The sequence below is a fragment of the Scyliorhinus canicula genome, chromosome 11, assembly GCF_902713615.1.
Source record: "Scyliorhinus canicula chromosome 11, sScyCan1.1, whole genome shotgun sequence".
In the NCBI taxonomy this organism is placed as follows: Eukaryota; Metazoa; Chordata; class Chondrichthyes; order Carcharhiniformes; family Scyliorhinidae; genus Scyliorhinus; species Scyliorhinus canicula.
In genome coordinates this window covers 14,091,366-14,113,701 of record NC_052156.1, presented here as the reverse complement: position 1 = coordinate 14,113,701, position 22,336 = coordinate 14,091,366, and the positions used below count along the sequence as shown (strand labels likewise).

The 22,336-nt window shown below is 45.8% G+C and overlaps 1 pseudogene; it reads left to right on the top strand.

The window, feature by feature from the left end:
• The first annotated feature begins 12 nt into the window (after positions 1-12).
• On the top strand, positions 13-19,556 carry LOC119973839 (annotated as a pseudogene).
• The last annotated feature ends 2,780 nt before the right edge of the window (positions 19,557-22,336 follow it).

Here is a 22,336-nt window from a genome sequence, read left to right as displayed (position 1 = left end):
CGAGCGGATTTAAGCCCCCCCCCCCCAGTTAACGGTGCAGCTCCCTCGCCCAATTTGACGGTTGAACGTTTTCACACGGCCGTCCGTCGCAGAGAGGGGAAGCCAGCGGAAGGGATGGGTGAGTGCATTCGTTCCCAACTCCTCATCCTCGTTTTTTTGCCCGGAGAGAAGAGCTGCCAACGCTCACTCAGCTGAACAGCCAATGTCTCTTCACAAATACTTCCTCAACCTTTCCACCCCATGTCCCAACCCAGCTGAGGAGAATATGCCAAGGGGCCGTTGAGCTGGGTGCTGACTGGACGTTCGTGGCCTCGTTTTGCTCGAGCCAGAGGGCGACGAGGCTGGTGAGTAGCGGGAGAGGCGGAAAGCCAGATCCGCGCCGGGCGCCAAAACCGTTTCCGGCCCGCCCCCATAAGCGAAATCGAGATTTCGCCCTAATGTGGCGAGAAACCAATTGTCACCGCTTAAACCCCATTTCCATACAATTAATGGGAGCAACCCCATATCCTATGGTACCGATTAGTACTCCTTTTGAAAAAGGTGAACCTGGCGGATGGGCCTCTGCAGGGAGCCGAGGAGGTGAGCAGCCATCTTCGCTCACAGGCAAAGAGCTCGGGGGGGGGGGGGGGGGGCACTAGGCTTGCTGCCCCTGTGGTCTGAAGGGTGGGCAGCAACTTGGGGGGGGGGGGGCTGCAATCCCAGTTGTGGTGGTCCGCCATAGGTGATGGGGTGAGTTTATCGGAGCTGGGCGGGGGGGGGGGGGGGGGAGGGGTGGCAACCGGGCGCAGGTCCTCCATGCCGACCTCTGGATCACCTGTACCCTTCCTGGGAGCAACCCTAGCCCTGGCTGTCTGCTCCACCGACTGCAGAGGCCTCTGGCCGTTTCTAATAGGGAATTGGCAATCATCGTTTGGTGAGCTCTTCATACATCCCAAGTTGGTCCCCGTGAGTGGGTGGGAGGGCCATGTAGCATGTAGGGCATATTGCCTTGCATCCCAATCAGACCGTGATGCCTGGGCACTGCGGGAGGCAACACAACAGACGCAGCAGCCAACCTCCAAACACCCAGGGGATGGGCCCCAGCCCCAGGCATATATCTGCGGATGGGGTATGGCGATGTTCTGTTCCGGTGCCTGAGGTGCAGGGTGTGTGTCCGGTGCGCAGACCCCCCCCCCCCCCCCCCCAACACTGTGGCCATGTGTGTGTGTGGGCAGGGTGTGTTGGGCGGGGTGAGTGGCAGGACCCATGTCTGAAGGGGATGGGGGCAGGGGATTGGTGGTCCATCCGCATCGCAGAACGAAGAGCCCGAGGCATCGTATTGGTTGTGGTGAGGGCTTTTAAATTGGTCTCAGACAAGGGTACAGCACTGCCCCTCCTTACCCTCCCCCCCCCCCCCTCCCCCCAGTGCCTCTCGGTGATCCTCGACATGCTTAGCCGCCCTTGCTCTACCTCTGTGTCTAGATGTTTCCCCAGGATGCATATCAGAGGTGGAGGCTGCCAGATGTTTACCATGTCCCGTGACCTTCGATGCCCCTGGCGGGGGTCCTCTGGGGCCAGAGGGTCCTGGCACACTTTCTGGTGGCACAGGCACAGCTGTGCCGTCCTGTTCTGGGTGCTGACTGTGAGACGCGGCAACGTCAGAGGGGTGGAACTCTGGGGAGCTGGTGGCCACCATCGCCACTTCATAGGATGGGTCTGTGTTGGCACTCAACACCCGTCCTCCCGATTGGTGCTCATAGGGCCCTTGGGTTCACCTCGGAATGAAGGAGCAGCTGGATTGAGTCCTGGCTGCCCCTGCATCATCTCACCCTGCCAGCCCTGGTGGCTGTCCAATGGCTGCACGTTGGTGTTGATGTCCTCGGTGAAGCTCCTCAGTGACTGGGCCACGTTCTGCAGCACCTCGGCAATACGTGCCTGCGACTTGGACAAGCTCCGCAGCGCCTCGGCCATTCCCATCTGAGACCGAGACATGTCCCGCAACGTCTCATCAAGGTCTGCCTGGTACTGGGTCACGTTCCCCCAGCGAGTCAGGCAGTCTACAGAGGCCAAAGAGAAAATGCTTTAAAATCTCAGCAGGTCTGGCAGCATCTGTAGGGAGAGAAAAGAACTAACGTTTCGAGTCCAGATGAACAAATTAAAAAATATTAGTTCCGGACTGCTATTACTTAAACTCCTCCTTGCTTTGTCTTAAGGTCATGGATCAGTTGATGGTTGGAAACCAATAGATTTGTTTTTGTGGTTAAGGAAATTATATGGATATGTTTTAAGTTATTTTCTTGTAACAATTTAAAGTTAGATGTTTAGATGCTGCAGTTGTTAATGTGACAAAGTAACTTTGGGGGTTGGTAATAGTGGATGGGGCTGGTGGCTTGTGTCAACAAAGGATAAACAATAGAAATTTTAAATTTTGCAAATCCAGAACTAGTTTAAAATTTCAAGTGAGATTTACAGTCAATTCTGAGAAATTAAATTATACTTGAGCCATACATCAAATTCACCACATTGGGAAAATCTGAGATGTGAAAATACCTTTTGCAATGTGATCACTATTTGGTGAAATCATATCCTTTTGCTTGGTATTTTCTTTTCATTTCTTATGAGACATGTTTTAAAGTCCTTCTCCCACTTTATCTTCCTATTCCTGGATACATTGATTACTTGGAAGTACGGAATTGAATATTGCTGAAAAGAGAGACATGTTGAAGCTTTTTGTTTTGCACTTATCAGGACAAATGCAAGAATGCCAAATTTCAAATATTTCAATTTATACTCCAGAAGAAAAGGGTTCTGATTGAACAACATCAAAAGCAATTTGTTTCATGCTATTTCTATTCCATGGCGATGTGAGTGGTATTTTCCACTAGCAGGATGCTACCACCAGTTCATAAATGTTCTGCCGACCACCCAATTGAGCAACCTTTTGTATGAATTGAAGTGCTGGTGCAATGGCAGGTAAAGTACTTAGGCCATACATCTCAACAACTGGCTGATCAAATCAGACAGCATGTTTCTTTGGCTATAATAGGCAGAGTGCAGATCATATCAGCCCATGCTTGAAAAACCCAAAACAAAATGTTTACTGTTAGATGTGATTCTGTGATTGGCAGTAATTTCTGAACAATCCTGAGTGCACTAATAGCTATATTAGCAACCAATTTAAGATATTCAGCCAAGCTCAGAATGTGCCTTATTTATCCTTGCTAGAAGAATAAATTCACATGCAAGGATCTGTTCCATGCAAACTGAAGCAATATGTTTAAGCCTTACACTTTTTTGAACTACCTGGGAGCTTGAGGAACCTTTCTGAATGGCAATGCCTTTACCAATCAGAGTTAATTTGCCAACCAATCAGCACTCTCTTGTCCTGTGGAATAAATTGCTGTGATCAATTAAAATTTGGCATTCTTACATTTATTCTGATGATGCTGAAAACTTCAGTGACATGTCTCTCTTTTAAGCAACGTACGTTCATTTTTTTAACAGCAAGTATAGTCATATAAGGAAGGGTATGAAATGGGTGCCACAGCTGAATCAACCATGTTGCTACTCGACGAGTATGTTTGTAAAGCAGATCTTGAAATGAACAAACTAAGCACAGCCCTGCAACTACTACAAAGTTAGGATTTTTTTTGGGTATATTTTATCTTGGTTTAACCAACTAGAAAAATACATTCATTTTTAAGTAGCGAAGATATTCTGTAGCATTACACATAGGGAGTTGTCTAGTCTTTAGTTGATGTGCGGATTAGATATATTACGATCCCAGACCAGACCACAACGGTGGCTAAGATACCCCAATATTTTCCGACAAATCTTCCAACCACGCCGATGCCTTAGGCAGCGCCGGTGCCCTCCATCTGAACAAGATTTGCCTCCGGGCTATTAAAGAGGCGAAGACCAAAACATCAACCTTCCTCTCCTGCAGTCCCGGCAAGTCCGACATTCCAAAGATCACCACCATTGGGCATGGCTCCATTCTAACTCCCAAAATCTCCGACATTATTTCAAAGAAGGAAACCCAGAACTTAACCAGTTTAGGGAAAGACCAAAGCATGCGTGAGTGGTTCACCAGTCCCCATGAACAATGCTCACATCTATCTGCTACCCCTGGAAAGAACCCACTCATACGTGCCCTGGTCAAGTGGCCTATGTATGACTTTGAACGATATTAAACTTAACCTCGCACACAAGGAGGTATAGTTAACCCTATGCAGAGCCTTACTCCACATTCCCCCCCCCCCCCAAATCCAAACCTAACTCTTCCTCCCATTTTCCCTTTACTTCCTCCAAGCGAAGTCTTCTCCATCGTCGCAAAACCAGAAACTTCCTTCACCCTGTCTGATAAAGGTACTTCCAATATCCTTTAAATAAGTCAAGTTTGGTAATAAAATTTGCTTGTCCTACCTTTTCAACACAGTCTTCCAAATGAGGAATAGGAAAAGAATCTGACTTCCTAACTGTGTTGACCTTCCTATAGTCCACACACAATTGTTGTGTTCCACCTTGGTCACATGCTGAAATCATTGCAACTCACTCAATTATATCATACTTAAGCATGCTGTCAATGAATCTCCATTTGTGCCTTGCTAACTTTATTGGATTGAGCCTGTAATGGTTGTTTAATGGGAATAGCATTTCCTACATCTACATGGCTGGTTTAGCACAGTGGACTAAACAGCTGGCTTGTAATGCAGAATAAGGCAGCAGCACGGGTTCAATTCCCATACCGGCCTCCCCGAACAGGCGGTGGAATGTGGTGACTAGGGACTTTTCACAGTAACTTCATTGATGCCTACTTGTGACAATAAGTGATTATTGTTATTATTACATCATGCATAATTACTCTCATACTCCCAATTTATTACAGTAAGAAGTCTTACAACACCAGGTTAAAGTCCAACAGGTTTGTTTCAAACACTAGCTTTCGGAGCACTGCTCCTTCCTCCATTGACCTGAGGAAGGAGCAGTGCTCCGAAAGCTAGTGTTTGAAACAAACCTGTTGGACTTTAACCTGGTGTTGTAAGACTTCTTACTGTGCTCACCCCAGTCCAACACCAGCATCTCCACATCATCCCAATTTATTCGCACGTATAGCTCCATGTGATTGTAATAACTCTTTTAGGTCATTTTGGTCTTCCTCCGGAAGTTAAGTCAATTTATCCTAATTTCTTTATGCTTCCTCAATATCCAATTTAATTTGAGGAATGTTGTTCAGAATAATTTACCTCATCCTTGAGTTACAATGACTAACACCTTTACTTCTCTATCAAAATACCTTTTGAGCATATTAACGTGATGCACCTGTGTGTTTTCCTTCTGTCTAGCGATCTTGTCAAATAATTCACCTCCCTTAATTCCCTTTCAATTTGATGAGGCCCACTAAATCTTGCTTTTAATGGTTCAGCTCCCATTGGTAACAATACTAGTACTTTCTTTCCACCAACAAAACTACAAATTTTTGATTTCATAGCCACCTCTTTTTTCCTCACATGTGACAATTTTAAATGTTCCCTAGCCAACTCACGAGTCCTAGTTTGACACATAGTTCAATAATGTCGTCTGCAAACGCTGACTTGCCAATTTCTCTTTGATCAATCTAAGTGGTCCTCTCACCTCGTGACCAAAAATCAATTTGAATGGACTGAATTTAGTTGATTAATTAACATCCCTAATTGCAAATAGTACAAATGGAATTCCTTTATCCCAATCCTCTGGATAATCCTGACTCTTGGCCCTCGATATGGTTTTTGGAGTTTGATGTCATCTTTCTAATGCCCCTTATGATTCCAGATGATACTCCGTTGAGTTAAATTGCTTTATTCCTGTTATAACCTGCCTGCTTACCATTGGCTGGGGACTAATGACAATCCCATAATCCTATGGGAGTATGAGCTTCCCCAATGAGGGGGGGGGGGGGGGGAGAATCATTAGCAGACTCCCTGCATAAATAGAGCTGGCCAGTTTGGAACCAGCAGAGAGAGAGGAGTGAGCAACAAGGGAAGTTGCTGCTGCTGTTGTATATATATGTTTTTGTAAATAAATGTTATTTCTTTGTATTCTGAAAACTCGTGCTGGATTCTTCATGGCCCTCACAAAACTGGCGATGAGGATTAAAGTGAATAGCTGTCTACACTGCTGAAGCCACCTCCCTGGATTTTTGTTGGATACAGGTTGGAAGTTGTTTTCTATTACACCATGCCTCTGTATGGACGTTTGGATGTTTTTGATGCTGCGTTGGAAAGCTGGAACCAGTACGCACAAAGGATGCATTACTATTTCCGGGCAAATGACATCACCGAAAACGAGTGGCAGGTGGTCATATTGCTCACCGCCTGCGGCCCGCATACGTTTGGGGTGATTAGGAGCCTTACGTACCCAGCTGCGCCGGACACCAAAACGTTTGATGAACTTGTGAACTTAGTGGGGCAACATTTTAACCCAACCCCATCCACGATAGTCCAACGTTACCGGTTTAATACCGCTGAGAGGACCCCAGGAGAATCCCATGCCGACTTTCTATCCAGGCTACGCAGGATTGCGGAGTACTGTGACTATGGTGAGACCTTGTCAGAAATGTTACACAACCGTTTGGTTTGTGGTATTAACAATGCAGCCACCCAGAGAAAGTTGTTAGCCGAGCCAACATTGACTTTTCAACAGGCCATTCAAATAGTATTGTCCCGAGAGAGCGCAGAACGAGGAGTGCAGGAGCTACAGGGAATGGAGGTGCATGCCTTGGGGCACAACTCCTTCCGTCCTAAAGCGTCCCCCTGCGGTACCTTGGGCGAGGTGACGTCTGGATCGACGCCAATGGCCGTCGGACATTCCTCCCCGAAGGGAGCCTTCTCCAGAACCAATGGATGAGGAGCCATGTCCGTGTCAGACTTGTAGGCGCCGACCCCGTCGCGGACGCCGGTCCTGGGGGCGCCAGAGGTGCCGTCGTTCCAACCGAAACTGGGGCCAGCCCACGGGCCGTACCTTTCATTTGGATGAACCTGCGGCGACTACTCCCATGGACGTGGAGACGGAGGATGACTGCCTGCAGCTGCATTGTGTGGCAGCTCCCCGTGTGGCCCCCATTAAAGTGACTACAGTTCAATGGTCACCCGCTTGAGATGGAGTTGGACACTGGCGCAGCGGTCTCCGTGATCGCCCATTGGACATTCGACCGCATCAAGCAGGGTATACAGACCCTTGCATTAACCGACACACAGGCCAGGTTGGCCACCTACACGGGGGAACCATTGGACATTGCAAGAACTACGATGACCCCTGTTGTTTATGGATGCCAGGAGGGGTGTTTCCCACTTATCGTGGTGCGCGGCCTTGGGCCCAGCCTGTTGGGTCGGCACTGGTTGCGCCATTTGCGGTTGCAGTGGCAGCACATCCTCCAAACAGTTTCTGGAGGGTTGACTGAGGTGCTAGGACAATACCCAGATGTATTCCAGCCTGGTTTGGGGAAAATAAAAGGGGGTGTAGCTCATATCCAAGTCGAACCAGGAGCCATGCCGCGCTATTTTCGGGCGCGCCCGGTGCCTTACGCCTTGCTCGAGAAGGTAGAAAGGGAGCTCACTCGTTTGGAGACTTTGGGTATCATCAGGCCCGTCCGTTTCACTGACTGGGCAGCACCAATTGTACCTGTAATGAAGCCAGATGCCACAGTTCGCTTGTGCGGCGATTATAAACTTACAGTGAATACGGCTTCCCGACTCGAACGATACCCAATGCCTCGCATAGAGGATCTCTACACGAAGCTTGCAAGCGGACTCTCGTTCACAAAATTAGATATGAGTCACGCCTACCTACAGTTGGAGCTGGACCCTGCCTCCCGGCCATATGTAACGATTAATACACACTGGGGCCTGTATGAATATACACGTCTGCCTGCGCTATTTTTCAACGCGTTATGGAGGGCATTTTGAGAGGTTTATCGCGTGTTGCTGTCTACTTAGATGACGTTTTGCTCACAGGGACGTCGGAGCAGGAACATTTGGAAAATTTGGAGGCTGTCCTTAGACGCTTTTCGGAGGCTGGAGTCCGTTTACGTCGCACAAAGTGCGTCTTTCAGGCGAAGGAAGTAGTCTACCTGGGTTATTGGGTGGACCGCGAGGGTTTGCACCCCGTCGCAGAGAAGGTGCGCGCGATTCAACAGGCCCCTGCCCCGACTGACACTTCGCATCTTCGTTCATTTCTCGGCCTCGTAAACTATTACGGAAAGTTCCTCCAAAATCTGGCAACTACGCTGGCCCCGTTGCACCTTCTGCTAAAGAAGAATCACACCTGGGTTTGGGGTCAGCCGCGAGAAACCGCTTTCCGGCGGGTAAAACAACAATTGTCGTCGTCTGGGTTACTAACCCACTATGACCCTGGAAAGCCTTTGCTCGTCACATGTGATGCATCCCCGTATGGTATTGGGGCCGCCATATCCCACAAGATGGAGAATGGGGCCGAGCGGCCGATAGCTTTCGCCTCCCGCACATTGACTGCATCGGAAAAAAAGTACGCGCAGATCGAGAAGGAGGGCCTGGCAGTGGTCTTTGCGGTGAAACGTTTCCACCAGTACGTATATGGCCACCAATTCACTATCATGACTGATCATAAGCCTCTGCTGGGACTTTTCAGCGAGGATAAGCCAATACCGCCCATTGCTTCCGCACGGATCCAGCGCTGGGCTTTGTTGCTCGCTGCATACGAGTATTCTCTGGAGCACAAACAAGGAACCCAGATAGGGAATGCCGACGCACTGAGCCGATTGCCTTTATCAACCAGCCCCATGTCGACCCCCACGACCGGTGAGGTGGTTGAAACCCTAAATTTTATGGACACCTTGCCTGTCACGGCATCTCAGATCCGAGTGGACCCAGACGGAGCCAGTCCTGTCAAAGGTTCGGCACATAGTCCTGTATGGTGGGCAGCATAGACAGCTCCTAGGCGAGTTGCGGGCATTTTCCTCCAAGCTGTCTGAATTCAGCGTGGAAGACGGCATCCTTTTGTGGGGGACCCGTGTGATTGTCCCGGAAAAAAAACAGGAGCTGATACTGAGAGACTTGCACAATGGGCATCCAGGTGTGACCAAAATGAAAATGGTGGCCCGGAGTTATGTCTGGTGGCCAGGCCTCGACACCGACATTGAGAAGGTGGCCCAAAACTGCTCCATTTGCCAGGGGCATCAGAAGCTTCCGCCGGCCGCGCCCCAACATCACTGTGAATGGCCAGGGCGGCCTTGGGCGCGCTTGCATGCGGATTTCGCCGGCCCTTTTCAAAGATCCATGTTCCTGCTATTAATCGTGCCCAGTCTAAATGGCTAGAGGTGCATAAGATGGGAGGCACAACGTCCTGCGTAACAATCGAGAAGATGTGTTTGTCTTTCAGTACTCATGGCCTTCCCGAGGTGCTGGTCACGGACAACGGCACTCCGTTCACAAGTGAGGAGTTTGCGAGGTTCATGAAGATGAACGGCATACGCCATATCCACACTGCCCCTAACCACCTGGCTTCAAATGGGTTGGCGGAGCTCGCAGTGCAGACATTCAAACGAGGCCTAAAGAAGCAGTCTTCCGGGTTGATGGACACGAGACTGGCTCGTTTTTTGTTTTCATATAGGACCACCCCCCATGCAGTGACTGGGGTAGCTCCCGCAGAACTCCTAATGGGCCGGAGACTTCGCACCCGTCTTAGCATGGTTTTCCCGGACATTGGCGCAAAAGTACGCCGCACACAAGAACAGCAGGGACATGGTTTTTCTCGGCATCGGCCGATTCGGCAGTTTACGTCCGGTGACCCAGTGTTCGTTGGGAATTTTGCTGGTGGTGCCCAGTGGGTCGCTGGCATAATCTTTCGCCAAACAGGCCCTATCTCCTACCAGGTGCAAGCCCAGGGTCGTCTCCAGCGCAAGCATGTAGACCACGTTCGGTCCAGAAGACTATCCCTTCCAAAGATTCCCCGCCCCAGGAGCTCATTTCTACAGCCGCAGAGACCAGACACAATACAAAGTATTCCTCACAATCTTCCTCTGGTGGCTCACTCAAAGCCTGCGCAGGTTGTGACAGAACCGCGTGGAGATAAAGACGCCGAGATGACGAGGCAGCAGACTCTGACTCCGAGATGGAGACACAAGACACCTCAGAGGGGGAATCCTCGGGCCCACGGGCCGTAGATGTACAACCGTTACGCCGTTCATCACGGAAACGCCGATCTCCATCTCGTTATACGCCGCCCGATCCAGCGCCTCGTGCAAGTGGTGTCCGGCACGTGGCAAAACGAGTCCGACGCCCTTCTTTGCCAGGGTCTTCGGTGGATTCCTTGGACTTGGGGGGGAGGGATGTTATAACCTGCCTGCTTACCATTGGCTGAGTGCTAATAACAATCCCACAATCCTATGGGAGTATGAGCTTCCCCAATGAGGGGGGCGGAGAAATCATTAGCAGACTCCCTGCATAAATAGAGCTGGCCAGTTTGGAACCAGCAGAGAGAGAGGAGTGAGCAACAAGGGAAGTTGCTGCTGCTGTTGTGTATATATATGTTATTGTAAATAAATGTTATTTCTTTGTATCCTGAAAACTCGTGCTGGATTCTTCGTGGCCCTCACAAAAATTCCTAAACTAGCCACAACTTCCCTGAATAACTTTGATAAACCCCTGTCCATTTCTCATCTGCTTGAAGGTCTCCATTTTCTCATTAATACATTATTTCTAATGTAATAACACTCTGGTATACACTTAGATTCTATTTCCACATATGCTTTGTGGTACAACTGCTTTATCTTTGAACAGTTCTGCTGTAATTCAACCAACTAAAGATATCTTCTTCATCCACCACCTGCTCTTGTTCTTTACCAACTATCTGATCAAACATGGTTTCTGACAACTGAACCTCAGCCTCCCTATCGGTACTCCTCAAGTTCTCTTTCTCCTGTCACAACCTGTGGCTTTGTGATCTTGTCACCACACAATCAGGAAACACTCCAGGATATACTTCTCGCAACATCGCAGTTGTTTGATTTCCAACTGTCTTTTCAACCAGAGTAGGCTGCACTCCCACCTGTGTATCATTACCTAGGATAAATTGTTCCCTTGAAAAAGGTAATTTTTCTATTACTCCTACCACCACTTCGCTTTTCACAGGACTCTCTACCCTTACCCGACATTTCCGCAGTTTCTATCCTTCACAGATTGAAATTGATGTTGAAAACCAGACTTTGCTTTGTGAACCAATTCAAAATCATCTGCCATTGCTGCTGCCAGTCTAGCAGTTTTAACTCTTTGCTCTTCCACATGAGTTCTCACTACTATGTAAAGTAAATCTTTAAATTCCTCCAAAATAATTGTATCCCTAAGAAATATTTTTAATATACTTGGCCACCTATCAAAATTATATTGTTTAATTCTTTCGAATTTTATGTATGTCTTTCCTTAGATTTCTACATTTTTGTCTGTAGGCTCATGGCACTAGTTCTTACGCACTTAGAAAGATTTTTGCTCACCTAATCATAATCCCTAGATACCTTCCCTTTTAGTGATGCAAACACTTCAGCAGCTTTACCTACCAACTTTGTTGGAAACAACACTACCCACATGGTCTTTGGCCAATTCAATCGGTTAACCATGTTCACAATTGTTAGGTGAATTGGATATTCTGAATTCTCCCTCAATGTACCCCAACAGGTGCCGGAGTGTGGTGACTAGGGGATTTTCACAGTAACTTCATTGCAGTGTTAATATAAGCCTATTATTATGAGATGAAATAGGCTTTCACATCTTTCTCATCAAATCTTGGCAATACTTGAATATATTTAAACATATCCCTACTAAATCTTTGACTAAGAAGTATTCCTCATTCCTCTAGACCTTCCTCAGCTTCTGCCTTTAACTCCAATCTTTTAAAAAAACAGGGGCTGGTTTAGCACAGTGTGCTAAATAGCTGGCTTGTAATGCAGAATAAGGCAGCAGCGCGGGTTCAATTCCCGTACCAGCCTCTACGAACAGGCGCCGGAATGTGGCGACTAGCAGCTTTTCACAGTAACTTCATTGAAGCTTACTTGTGACAATAAGCGATTATTATTTTTCTCCTCACAGTTCCAGTTTCCAAAGTTCAAATTCTCTTATCCATTTCTTCCTTTGCTAATTTTTCTATATCTACTTCAAGCTTCCTCCTTTCCATTTCCTTTTGGAAATACCATTTTCCTTTTCTTCTTTTTAAAATGTATTTTATTACAAACATGTATCAAAACAGTTTACAGCAAATAAATACCCTGGGAAACATACTTCCAGCAGTCAACTATACAGTCCATCCAGGTTTTTTCCCCTTCTGCACCCCCCCCCATCCCCCCCCCATCCCCCGCGACGAACAGCTCCTCAATCATGGTAAACAAAAAACCCCCACCTTTCTCAAACCCCACTGCAGAGCCCCTTAACTCATACTTTATCTTCTCCAACCGCAGGAGGTCGTACAGGTCACCCAATTAAGCCACTACCCCCGGTGACGATGTCGACTGCCACTCCAGTACAATTCGCCGACGTACAATCAGAGAGGGCAAAGGCCACACCATTAGCCTTCCTCCTCTCCATGAGCTCTGGCTTTTCTGAAACCCCAAATATCACCACCGAAGGGCCCGGTCCACTGCCTCCTCCACTATCCTGGCTAAGACCATGAACACTTCCACCCAGAATCATCCCAATTTTTCACAATCCCAAAACATGTGCGTGTGATTCGCTGGCCCTGCCCACACCTCTCACACTCATCTGCGACCCCAAGAAAGAACCCACTCATTCTCGCCCGAGCCATTTGCATCTTGTGCACCAGCTTACTGTATCAGGCTCATCCTTGCACTAGAGGAGGTCCCGTTTACCCTACCCAGTGCCTCGCTCAATACTCTCCAATTGATCTCCCTTCCCAACTCAGCTTCCCATTTCTCTTTGATCTTCACCACTCGCTCGTCTCCCTGCTCCCCCAGCCACTTATATCCCCAATCCTTCCCTCCCGATCCACATCTGGAAGCAGCAGTCACTCCAGCAGCGTGTACTGGCAACCTAGGGAATCCCTCCACACCTTTCGCGCAAAGTCCCTAACCTGCAGATACCTGAAGTTACTCCCCGTCGCAGCTCTACCCTCTCCCTTAGCTCCTCCAGACTGGTGAACTCTTCCTCCAAATGCAGATCCCTCTCCTTGGCCAGCCCCACTTCCCTCCACCTCCTGTATACACTATCCATCCCCCCTGGCTCAAACCCATGATTCTCGCACAGCGGCGTTAACATCAACATCCCTTCCACCCTAAAATGCCTCCGCAACTGATTCTATATCTTCACCATGGACTGCACCACCGGGCTCCCAGAATACCTACTTGGAGCCATTGGCAACGCTGCCGTTATCATAGCCCTCAAACTAGACCCCATACAAGATTCCTCCTCCATCCTAACCCACTGTACCCCTTCTCCTTTCCACCACCGCCGCACCTTGTCCACGTTCGCTGCCCAATAATAATGAAGCAAGTTTGGCAACGCCAATCCCTCCTGCTGCCTCTGCTTCTGTGGCAGGGTCCTCCCCACCCTCAGCACCTTCCCCCACCCATACAAAGTCCAAAATGAACGTGTCCACTTTCTGAAAAAAGGCCTTTGGTTCTAAAGATCGGGGGAGCCTGAAAAATGAAAAGAACCTCAGCAGAATTTTCATTTTCACCAGTTGGACCCTCCCCGCCAACGTTAAGTGCAGTGTACCCCACCTCTTAAGATCCTCCCTGCCCTCCTGCACCAGCTTCGTTAAGTTCTACTTATGTAGCCCCATCCATTCCCTCGCTACCTGAATTCCCAAATACCTCAACCTTTTTTTTTGTTTTTATAAATTTAGAGTGCCCAATTATTTTTTTTCCCAATTAAGGGGCAATTTAGTGGGGCCAATCCACCTAATTGCACACATCTTTGTGTTGTGGGGGTGAAACCCACGCAGACACAGGGAGAATGTGCAAACTCCACACGGACTGTGACCCAGGGTTGATATTCGAACCTGGGTCCTCAGTGCCATAGTGCTAACCACTGTGCCACGTGCCGCCCTGCCAAATACCTAATCCTATCTGTCGCTACCGTAAATGGCATCCCCCTAAATTAGCCTGCTATCCCAGCTCATTCACGGTGAAAGCCTTGCTTTTCCCTACATTCAGTTTGCACCCCGAGAACCCTCCAAACCTCCCCGGCAGGCCCATTATCCTTCCCATACTCTCTTATGGATCCAAACATACAGAAAGAGGTCATCGGCATTGAGTGACACCCGATGCTCCCTCTGTCCCCTTATAATCGCCTGCCACTCCGCTGACCCCCTAAGCTCCATCGCCAATGGCTCTATGGTCAGCGCAAACAGCAACGGCGACAACGGGCACCCCTACCTCGTACCCCAATGTAAGTCAAAGCTTTGTGAGATCATTCGTCCTCACACTCGCCCTTGGTGCCACATACAGCAACTTCACCAATGCCACAAATCTTGGCTCAAACCCAAACCTTCCCAAATCCTCGAAAAAGTACCTGATCAATTGATCAATTGCCTTCTCCGCGTCCATGGACACCACCACCTCCGGTACCAGAGCCCCGATGGAACCCTTTTCCTTTACTGCCCTATCTCTTTCCTTTTCTTCTGCCATTGCCAAACTCTCCTTTTCTTTCAATTCCAATTTCTTCAGTTCTGTTTGTTCTGTTTATCTTTATCCTACATTCCTCATTGTTTTGTTTATAATTTAATTCTAGCTAATTCCAATGACTCAGACTGTGTCTCTGGCAAATTTAACTTGAACTATGGCTTACAATATTTCTACCTTCATCACCCCTTTAGATCAGGTTAATTGCAGCTTCTCTGCCAAACCCAAATGTTTTGTTTTAGTCTCCCTTTGTAAACCATCCCGTGTAATCTCTTCCATGCCCAGGAACATCTTTGCAATTGAAACAGCCAACTCCAATCACTTCCTATTTAAACTACAAAACCTGAACGAATGCAATCGTTCCAGACACACACACTGTTTTTATGTTCAATAATCCCAAGACAAACAAGGAAAAAACTTAACATCCCGGACGAGCCCCCAATTTTATTATAATCCAGACCAGACCCTGGTGGCTAGGATACTGGACCAAAACCCCAATATTTTAGTTTATTTTGTAAGACTGTGTGGAAAGAATACTTTGCTCCAGGAGTGATTGCACAAAAAAATAGTGATTTGGTATTTTAAAAACAAAACTATTGTTAATACAATATTAAACTCTTTAACATTAGACCTGAAAATAGCTTACAATTACCCCTTAAACAATACTACTAAATACAGTAAATACAATAACCTTAATTACAATTTCTATTCCCAATTAAACAAGAAGAAAAAACACATGCAGCTGTAAATCCATCCTACATTCCAATGACACAGCAGATTTGGCTCCTGCTAAAAACCCATGCAGACTCAGGCTGGATGTCTTCAAAAAGCTGTTTCAACTGGATTGTTTCAGCTTCCCCCTCGCCATCTGTCAAGTCTCCACTGCTTTAAATACTATTCTCTTTGTTAACTATCCCACTGTAAGAGAAAAAGACATTGGGCGGGCTTCTCCAATAATGGGGCTATGTCCCCATTCCAGCATCAAAACGTGTGCGTTTCACTCTGGACTTTCCTGAAGAAGGGGCGGGTGGATCCTTCACAGGGGGGGGCCTCACGGACGGCCAGGCAAGCAATCAGGGGCCACCGATCGGCTGATACGGGGCCCTGCACTTCCAGTCGGAGTCCGCGCACGGCGGCGGTCTTCGGCAACCGCCCCATGCAAAATGGCGGAATCACACCGTGGACCAGCCCCGAAAATATAGGCCACCCGAGATCGCCACCCGCGGATCGGTGGTCCCCGATCGCTCGCCTGGCTGTCCGTGAGGCCCCCCCCATGAAGGATCCACCCGCCCCCCCCACCAGGGCGGCCATGGACTGACTCCGCAGCCGCCACTGGCCGTTCCCGATAGGCAAAACGTAGTTAGAACCACAGCGTCGGAAACTCGGCCAGTTTTCGGTGGAGAATTGCCGTGGGAGTCTCTGTCAATGGCCCCCCTACCCGAGCCGCGTAGACCGCGCTCATGCGATTTGTGGCAATTTTCCAGGGACCGGAGAATTGCGTGTGTGGCGTTGTGCCGGATTTTGGCATCAACAGCCATTCTACGCCCCCGCGCCGTTAGCGATTTTGCCGCGGAGGCTCGGAGAATCCTGCCCATGAAGTGTGGACTCAGTATTAGCCAGATCAGAACTCAACTCAAAGTCTTTCTCAAAATGTCTGAATGCCATAGCTCCACCCAGCAATGACATTATCTCGGCAAGCTGAAAACAAATTAACTCCCCAGGCTGAAAACATGTTAACTCCCCAGGGGCTCTCCCTAGTCAAACAACAGTGCATTAGCCCAGGCTTTTACGATGGCCAATTTCACCTCTGGCTCCTAAAAGCTTTCTGATCTTGGAAAACAAGATATTTTAAAAAGAAATGAATACTGCAGTCAAACACACTAACCCAGGTGTTTATTTTGCCAAATGTTTATAATCCAATTTATCGAACATAATCCAATAATCCGATATGTCTAAAATCCTACATTTATCACAGATAGCATAACAGATTAGATATAGCAGACATAGTTCAATCAGTTTTAAAGTGATGGGGAGAGCCTTTGAAGTGTTTGTTTACTTTTTCTCAAAAATGGATGATCAGCAGTTGTGAAATTTGCATACACATTTCCTCATTTGAGTCAACTTTTAGGCAGTCCTTTAAATGATTGCCTAACATTACTGTTAAAAAGAGGCTAGATGCTCTTGAATATGAAATAGCATTCTATACTTGTACGGCCTCAATTACAACATCCAAGAAGAAATGGGCAAAGCAGCATGGCATGCCAGTGTCACTTTCTCCAACCATTGAGTAGCCCATCCAGCTGTCCTTAAAGTAGGTGTTGAGTTTGCTGCAGCAAAGGAGTTTCCGTGCAACCTTGGATGTCGAGCTGGGGGCTGCACAATTGAGATGCTACAGCATCACTTCTGGCAATAGTGAACATTAATCACAGCATGGCAAGTTTAATTCGGCAGATTCCATTTTAAATATATCAGGTGTTTATAATGGGAAAAAGTTGATTAAAAAGTGACAAAAGCACAATAGGATATATGCAGATGTCAGATTTAAATTCCTAGAATTTTAATTCATGTTTAACTTATCCTCTCCATATTTTATCTAGAGCCGTGATGCTTTGTTGTTACTTTCCTTTGATGAAACACATATTTCAGTCAGAGGATTATTACTGAATTGATACCTTGGTCAAGTGTTTCTACTTACTTGACAGTACAAACAGATCTGTATGTAAGAGTGGAATTGCAGGCAACACTGCAGAAGATTACCAAGGAAGATGGCGAATGCTGCAGTGCAATTTTATGAATTGTCTGCCGAACTTCTCACTGGTGAAATCGTCAGTTTCTCCAACTTCGTAGGAAAGGTTGTGTTGATTGAAAACGTTGCATCCTTATGAGGCACAACTATCAGGGATTACCATCAGATGAATGAGCTCCAGAGTCGCTATGGCAACAAGGAGTTTGTGATTCTAGGTTTTCCCTGCAACCAATTTGGTTACCAGGTAAAACCTAATATTTTTCTGGAAAAACAGCACTTTGTATTTTTGAACAGAACTTGTCACCACTTATTTTATTTGACAGAGAGTTTTCACGTGGAAGTGTTGTAAATAAATTTCAGCTTAAGTTTTAGGACCTGACCCTAGCCTTTACTATATTTAGTAATATTTTGGCATTTTCAAATTTCAGTAAGTTAAAATAAACTTCTGATAAATGTATCATAAAAATATTATCATAGTCTATATAGCAATTTAGATGCAAATATTTTTTATTTCTTTATTTGATTTTCAGATGATTTTTAAAACTTTTGTCATTTTATACAAAAGTACAGACAACAATAATTGTAAACTAAAAGGAATAAACTAATCTACGCAACATCCTCTCAAAAGTGACCAATGCCTTGAAATATAGTATAAGCGGTTACCGTCTCCGGTACAACCATTCAATTGACCCCCTCATGGTGTATTTGACCTTCTCCAGGTGCAAATAACCCCATTAAGTCCCCTCGCCATGTCGAGGCACTAGGTGGCGTCGCTAACTTCCAACTCAACAGGGCTCGCCTCCTGGCAGATTTTCAAGGCAACATTTTTAAGGAGCTTCTCTTCCAGTCTCTTTATTCATCTTATCATATTTTGTAATAATAAATTGTTAACCTTAGATTAATTTGGAGTCTGGTTTAGTTATCACTTGAGTAGCAAAGTGCAATGTAGTAAGTTGGGATCTCTGCTTATTCTAATCTCACTAGTGATATGCAAACTAGTTAAGCTTAAACAGAAATCATGACCAGTTGGGAGGGAGTTGCAGTCGTTTGATGAATCCAACATTTGATACTTTGAAAGCAGTAACATGCATATAACATCTTACCACATCTATCAGAAATATCTCAAAGTATGTCATATACAGGTTACTTAAAAGAGTATTTAAATTTGGAAAGTAATATGCACCAGGCAGTCAGCATCTGTGGAGAGAATAGGCATTGGAGGTTTCAGGTTAATTCTTTTAGTTCTGAAGGGTGAAAATCAAAAACGGGTGATGATTGGCTTGGTTTCCATATAACGGGCCTATGTCATGTCCAAACATGGCTGCAAATCAATAATTCATGTACTTGATCTTGGATTTTGTAGGAAAATATCTACAATGAAGAGATTCTTAATTCACTGAAATATGTCCGTCCAGGCAATGGCTTTGAACCAAATTTCTCTTTGTCGAAAAAGATTGATGTGAATGGAGAAGACGAGAATCCAGTCTTCACTTTTCTGAAGCGGAAGTTGCCTGAGGCTTATGATGATCCTGAAACCTTAATGGGTGATCCCAAGTTCATAGACTGGAAGCCAGTCCGTCGGTCTGATGTTGGCTGGAATTTTGAAAAATTCCTTATTGGGCCAAATGGTGAGCCATATAGGCGATACAGCAAAAACTTCCTCACCATTGAGCTTGAAGAAGACATCAAAGCACTTCTTCCAAAGGACGAATGACTTGGTGATGCTGAAGATATGTGTTAAAATTTAGTAGGTTAAATATAGAATGGTAGGTGTTATATTACAGATGGCATTTAAAAAAAGTTGAGCCAAGCGTATGTGATGAGCTGTAAAATTTTAAGGAAATACAGAAACCACCACATCTATGAAAATTAGATTCACAACGTTATCTATAGTGAGATTCTAATAGGCCTGTTGGCTCTGTTTAGAATTTATTTTGTTGTAAATGTAAGCTACATTGAAACCTATTCTTGTCCCAAAAGACGTTTTCTCAGTCAGTGAGATCCCAATATCTTCACTGAATGAATCAAGTTAGTTTCTGATGTTAGATATTTTACTATATGATGGTACTTTTTTTAAGGTCTACTGAAAAGTACTTAATGTAGCCTGTAAAATTCTAACTGGATATAGGAACTAACTTGTTACAGCCAATATAAAGGTGATTCTTCTAATAAATGTATTTTGATGAAAAACTGTTTCACTCCATTTTCATTATACAGACTTAAACCACAGGTAGTCTTTCATGGGATTTCCCACAAAATTTCATCTCTGCATTATCTTTCTTCTATAACAGGCATGGAATAATCTTAGTCTGGTTAAAAGGTATTAAAGAAATAACTATATAAATCTATCTTCAACTAATTCCATTCTACCGAGAAGACTATTCTCAGGTTCTCTATTATCTAGCTTATGTTTTATAATTCTGCACTACATTTTGAATGGATCTCATGGCCTGCAATGTATGGAATAGGAGTATGTTATTTTTTGTATTTAAAGCAGGACACATGCTGTCATTTACTAAAATTGAAAATTGCATTATTTTACATCATGGGCCAATCCATCATATAAAATTTGATATTAATAGGCTGCAACATAGCTTGAAGCTGTCTGGGGACATCCAGTGGGAGTTGACATTGGTCACTGTATATGAAATTGGAAGTCATAGTTCATATTTAGAAATTGTTAAAAATATATGGTTTGGAATTTTTTTGCTAATTATCAGATATGCTTCTTGATTTTCTCCCGCATTTGAGAAAGAAACCCTGAGCCTTCTCTATATTTTATCAGATTGGGAGATGTCTGCGCATTGTATCCTTCTATGCTCTGTGGCAGTGTGGGTTTGTTCATTATTCAGGGTGAACTTGCTTGAACATTCAAAGTTCAATATAATGGGCTTCTTGGGCTCCAAACTTCAATCAGAAGTCATGCACAGGAATAATGCTCCAGGGAGAACCACAAGATACGGGTATGGGAATAACAGCTTTTCTGCAGGCTCTGGTGCTACTCTTTTTGTCAGCCTTCTTTTACCTTGTTTGCACAGCCTATGCATGCCTAATCTGGAAGTTAATACTCTGTAGTATGTCCCTTAAAAGGATTCTTGGATGAAAGTTGGAGAAAAGATGCTGCAGAATCCTCAGAAATCTGTTGATGAAAGGGAGCGGTCAGATGGAACAGGGGTGAAGCCGCCTTCTCAATCTGGAGGTCTGATCCTCAGGAGGCTCTTGACCAGGCAGTTTCTTTCTTTTAAACAAAATAAATTTAGAGTACCCAATTCATTTTTTCCAATTAAGGGGCAATTTAGCTTGGCCAATCTACCTAGCCTGCACATCTTTGGGTTGTGGGGGCAAAACCCACCCAAACACGGGGAGAATGTGCAAACTCCACACGGACAGTGACCCAGAGCCGGGATCGAACCTGGGACCTCGGCGCCATGAGGCAGCAGGGTTAACCCACTGCGCCACCGTGCTGCCCACCAGGTAATTTCTAAGGCACTGTAAATGATGACTGCATACCTCTTCAACAATATCAGAGTACTTGACGACAAACCCGGCTTTTGACACAAGTCTTAAGTGCTCATAAGACAGAGCTGCAGCATACTACTAAAAGGCTTGATGAAGCAGAGGAAAGAACCCTGGAAGTTGAAAATGTTGCTTCCTGGGCAGCACGGTGGAGCAGTGGTTAGCACTGCTGCCTGATGGCGCTGAGGACCCAGGGTCGATCCCAGCCCTGGGTCACTGTCTGTGTGGAGTTTGCACATTCTCCCCGTACTTAGCAAAACCTCACTTAAGTATATGTAAAACAGGTGGTGTAGTGGTTATCACTGGATGTACTGGTGCTGGAGGGTGTGCAGAGGAGATTCATAAAGTTAATCCCAGAGTTGAGGGGGTTGAATTACGAGGAGAGGTTGAGTAGACTGGGACTATACTCATTGGAATTTAGGAGGATGCGGGGGGAATCTTAATGTATAAAATTATGATGGGAACAGATAGGATAGATGTGGGCAGGTTGTTTCCACTGGCGGGTGAAAGCAGAACTAGGGGGTATAGCCTCAAAATAAGGGGAAGTAGATTTAGGTCTGAGTTTAGGAGGAACTTCTTCACCCAAAGGGTTGTGAATCTATGGAATTCTCTGCCCAGTGAAGCAGTTGAGGCTCCTTCATTAAATGTTTTCAAGATAAAGATAGATAGTTTTTTGAAGAATAAAGGGTTATGGTGTTCAGGCAGGAAAGTGAAGCTGAGTCCACAAAAGATCAGCCATGATCTCATAGAATAGCTGAAACGCCGAGGCTTCAATGAAGTTAGATAACAGTTCAAGGCAGCTGGAGTGACTGTGCCTCGCTTTATTCTGCGTCCCTGAGGGTGATATTCAACGACTCAGTTAAGGCTTTCGATAATCTGGCTAATGGCTTGGCTTTTGTAAAGTCCATAGAAGGCCTTGGACTGACAATCTACAGCTTATTGAAATTTGAACTTTCTCCCTGTTATATTATTTTTTTGTCTGACTTTATGTTGTTATATATCTTGTTTGTTGGAAGGTGTTAACACCTTTGAGCACTTATTCTGAATGTCTCATCCCTAAGAATCTCGGACTTTTATTCATGGTAGCTGTGCCGCATGTCAATTATCCATCGTTTTCTTATCCGCATCTTTATTGGTTGTTTGGTTTCTTCACTTTATTCATGATAGAATTGAGTGCCGCCATTGCCAGGAGGTGCGCAGAAGGTTTAGGTTTCATGGGTGGGTCAAAATGCAGGAGGGACATTTGGCTTCCATTCCCTTGTTGACTTTTCTCTTCTCTGTCAAAGAGTACCTGTCCGGATGGTAAAGATGGTACGGTTGGAGGGATAGCCTTATGAGTCCTCTCGTGTGTTGAGGAACGGCTCCTTAGAACTATTGTGGTCATGTTCTTTTTTTGTATTTTTGTTATGTTTTGTCTTGCAAAATGAATCCTGCAATGGTACAGACATCTGTAT